Genomic DNA, 4,863 nt, shown 5'->3' with positions numbered 1-4,863 from the left:
CTTTGTGAAGGCAACACTTGTAGCACTTAAACAGCGACAATGGGCTCGGTTCTCCCCCCTCCTGCCAGTCCCAGCTCCGGAGAGTGCTAAAGCATGGGCTGAGTACCTGGCTGCTCAGAGCCTCTTAAACAGGCGTTTAATTGGAGTGCGTGCTCAGTCCCGCGGGGCCAGCACACACCTGAAGCATCTTCTGGAGGCAGGGCTTAAATCAGAGCCTCGCCATTAAAGTCAGCGAGGTGACAGGCGTGAAAGGCTATTTATACCCAGCGGCTTTCTATTGTGCAAGGGAGAGAACAGGCCCTTCTGCTGACGAAGCAGAAACTGCCTCATCCCCACTTCAATGCAAAAAGTAAAACCCTAAATTCCCTGCAACTGCTGCAGAACCGCAGCCGCCACCGCGCTGAAACCTCCCCTCTGCTGAGACCGAGGAGCAGGGACCCCAGAGGGCACAGAACTTGTTTCCCCCTCCCTCTCAAATCAACCACTTGCTATTCCTCTTAGCAGCTGACAGCTGGCAGGGAGGGGAAAGAAAAAAAAAGAAAAAGCTACCTTTGCAGGCCAGCTCCTGCCACTCTGAGTGAAGAAAAGAGGGAAAGGAAAGGGCTCAGCCCTCCCCAGATCCCTGGAAGAGCAGCCCTGCAGCGAGGGCTCTCGTTTGCGCATCGGGATGCGTGGGACCGAGTTTGCCGATAAAAATATATACAAAGTTATGCTTGGTATGGAACAAGCAGGCAGTAGCTGCTGAAGACTTCACAACATCCTGCTTTTGGCTTGCCTCCAAAAGACCAAAACAAAACAAAAAAATTCGGTTGGCATCTCTGCAGATTGAAGCAAGTTTTCTCTTCTGCAGCAACTGCTGAACAAACGTTTCAATGCTGTGCCCCCGCCCCTGCTTGCTCCCCCGAATCATGCGCCGGGAGGATGCAAGAAATGTTCAAGGTCATGGGTAGGCTGTGAACAAACCCAGCCATTGCCCCTCTCCTGCCTCTGTGGTTTCACTGCACCATGTCAACCAACACGGAGCACCAGCTGAGGGCAGTGGGTGGGTTTGCACAGTGGGCAGTGCGGTGCTTGCTCCCAAGGGGCTGAGCCTCAGGGGTTGGCCCTCTTCACTTCGTAGGAGGCTGAGGGGTTTTTAGACCACTCCCAGCAAGGTGATTTCTCCAAAGGGGCTGAGCCACAGCGGTTGTCCCTGTTCACTCATTATGCTGGGGGCTTTTGGACCCCCCCCCAGGGAGGCACAGCTTGCACACGTGGGGTGAATTCAATACCTCCTGGTCGCTGTTCACATGGGAAAAGCAAAACCATCTCCCTGATGGGCCCGTTCGGTGCTGCTCTCAAAGGGGTGTTTCAGTGCTGGAAAGCACGACAGCAACGTGGGAGCAGCAACAGCAGCAAAGTCATTCCGGGGGAGAAAAAAACCCAAAGCCCCAGCAGTGGCCTGACACGAGGGGCTTCAGGATTTGGCCTCATATTTCTTGTGCTACACCCTGACACAAAGCGCCGCGCATCTCCCATATGTACGCCCATCGCAGCCTGACCTCAGGAGCATTGCTTTCAAATGTTTTATTTATTTCCCCAGGAACAGGCAGTTTTGTTTGAGAGGAACACAAGGTGAAATCCTGACCTCGCTGAAAGCGCTGCGAGTTTGCCATTGACTCCAGCAGAACCAGAGCTCTAACTAGGCTTCAGGTCTTGGTTCTTGCTTCAGCTCTTTGTTGCTTTAAAGGAAGAGACCAAAAATCCTGTAGCCCTTTCATGCATGCCCAACATTCCCAAAGAATGGAGAAGCAGCACTGCTCCCCTCCTGCCCTCTCTGCTAAGCACTTAGAGTCCTTGAAGTGTGAAATGTGCTTGCCCTTTTTGTAGCACGTTGCCATCATGTTGTTTCTGATCATAAAAATTATCCTGTGCTTCCTCAGAAGCAGGCACCAGGTTCATCCCTTTCTGAAGGCATTCACAAGCCTGTAAATATAGGCAGAACCTAAACAAACAATCCCCGTTGAAGGCACTCCCCTGTGCTATTGCAAAGAGAAGTGCACTCCCCTGGGCAGCCAGATTTCAGGGGTTCAGGTATCTCTGTGATTTCTGACCTGGCTACTGCTGCAAAGCCCTCACAGCCACCCTCTTAACACAGCAACAGCTACTTTGCAACCAAGCCTGCCCACGTACCCAGAGGAGCTCTCTTTGTATGGTGTCTTAATCAGTACATAAAATGCTTTCAGTGAAATGCTGCCTTCTTCTGTTTATTTGTCACAACTGATGCTCTGGTGAACAGTAAATAGGAAATTTGTTGGCAAATCAGCACCACCAGCTTGGTTCATTAGGAAAGGCTGGAGTACAAGAGAACTGTGTGCATGTCCCTGGTGTGACTCACGCTGGACTCTCAGTCCTTGAAGCTCAGCAAGTTGTTCAGATCCTGAAGGCACATAAATCTCTCCTCAGCTGAACCTGGCAAAACCCAGCCAGCACGTGTTTATGGAGCAATACCAGGACTGGGTTACAAAAAGGGCATGGGCTGATTAAATCAACATATGCACAAGAAGAACTGACCATCAGCTTTGCTAGGAAAGCCTCACCTTTACAATCTGGTTCCTCCTTGCCTTGAATGCTGCTCCCCCCTCGCCCTGCCTCGCCCCCAGCCCTGCTTGCATTGCACAATGCCAGGTTTCATGTTTGCCACCAGACAGTTTGCAGCCAGCCTCGCATGGAAAAGAAGGAAGTAACAGTGCCTACATTGCACAGAACTGCAAGCAAATGTGTTTCCAAGAAACTATTAAGCAGTGTTCATTTGAAGTTGAAATGAAAAAAAAAAAGGGGAAAAAAAAAACAAAAAAAAAGAAAAACCCTTGGAAGAATTTTTCTTGGCTCAGAGCTTTGTATGAAATTCAGATTTCAAGTGAAATGTGTCCAGGCAATATCAGTAATGCAGCAAAGCCTTACAGCGAGGTGGGAGCTCAGGCTCTGATGGATGAAGCACGGATCCAAGTGCTCCCCAGTGCCAGACACCGGCTCAGCCCCTCCCCGGCCATTGTCCCGTTACAGCAGGGTTGGCATCTCCAGCACACTCCCACCCCAAGCAGTGATGGTGAAGGGGCTGCTGAGTGTAGGGGGATCACAGCCCCTAGGGCAGAGCCTGGCACCTCACCAGTGATGCCAGTGATGGCAAAGGGGCAGGCAGGCACATGGCACAAGTTCCTTCTGCTGAGCCTGCAACGAGGTGGCACCATCTATCCCCAGGACCTGCAGGCAGCTCCTGCCTGGGGCTGCCGCTGGGCTCTGCCAAGGCTTGCCCTCGCCCAAACACCTTTGCCCAGCCAAAGGCTGTTGTTCCATAAGCCCCTCCAAGTCCCTTCCCCTGGCCGGGGTGGGTTTTGGCCCCAAATCACAGATGGCGTCAGGGTCAGCAATGCGCTCACCCAGCTGGCCAGGGACCGTGGCCCCGGGGTTGCGTGGGTCCCTGTGCCCGGGGACGCTGGCAGGACACTCACCAGGACGCGGTGGCTCTGCATGAAACAGCTCCTTTGTGCCGGGCGGGCACACAAAGCAGGCACAGCACACAGCAGCAATTGTTCCTTGGGAGGCTTTGCCTGGACAAGGCCACTGTCCCCCCGGCAGCTTCAGACACCCTTGATGTCAGAACAAACGCAGGGGCAGCATTAAAGCAGCCACACCAGGCTCTGCAAACACACGCGGCTGCGGTTTGTTTTTCAAATCATTGCTCATTTTGAGAGGCAGGCAGAGAAGACTCCTCTGAAAAAACCACTAAAATAAAATAAGAAAAAGGGGAGAAAGAAGAAGGAGAGAGAAAAAAAAAAAAGGCAGCTCTTTGCCCATCTAAATTCTCCCCATTACTGAGCAAATGGTTTGCAACAACAAATTTATTCCGCAGTGTCTCCTGTGCTCTTTTTTGTTTGAAAAAGCCACAAACAGATTGTGATTTTTCTCTAACAGATTCACCATCTGGGAAATTTTTCATGCAACTCCTTTCCTCACTGGGAGCAAGTTACTCAGAGGGGAATTCCCAGCAGAGAGCAGACTCTGAAGGGATGGGTGGTTCATTTAATTAGCATGCATAATCTCGACGTCCTTACTCAGGCAAAACTCTCACCAGGGCCAACGGGAGATTTTTTTCTCCCCCCCCTCAAAAGAACCAGCTAAGGACTGTGGTATTTGTCTCTTGGTGGTAGAGCATTTTCCATGCAGGGGAAAGTTGGCTTCTGGATGTACCAGAGACTGTGATTTACTACAGCCTTGCGCATTCAAGGTCAGGATGTGGCCCTTGGAGCCCCTCTCACGTGGCTGTGAGCTGGCAAGAGGAGAGCTGGCAGGGGGAGCAGCTCCCTTTCACACACTTACTTGAGGGAACATCACACATTTTTGGAGCATGCTCTCTGCAGCCAGTGGAGTGTGGGGTGGAGGTCACAAGGGAAGAGGCTCTCCAAAACCCTACATAGAATCATAGAATTGTTTTGGTTGGAAAAGACTTTTAAGATCACCCAGTCCAACCATTCTCTAACTCCACCAAGTCCCTCAGCACCACATCTCTGCTTCTTTTAAACACCTCCAGGGCTGCAGCTCAGAAAAGTGCTGCGTTTTTACAGCCCTTGTGCAAGTTATGTGGTTTTTCACCTGCCACAGGAGATCAATTTATCCTTGAGAAAGATGCAGGAGACGCAGGGATGCTCCTCCCATCTGCATTAACTTAAAGCCCTTCCTCTGGTGCACCTGCACACACACAGCCTTGATTTTGAGCCACCTGAGCAGGGAGCTCAGCGCAGACCCCAACAGCCCAGCTCTGCTCTCACCTCAGCAGAGTTTTTGATAGCTGCACAAGAAGATCTTACACTAAACAATTTTCAC

Source organism: Dryobates pubescens, chromosome 29, assembly GCF_014839835.1.
Source record: "Dryobates pubescens isolate bDryPub1 chromosome 29, bDryPub1.pri, whole genome shotgun sequence".
Taxonomy (NCBI): Eukaryota; Metazoa; Chordata; class Aves; order Piciformes; family Picidae; genus Dryobates; species Dryobates pubescens.
Note: the sequence above shows the minus strand (reverse complement) of the source record.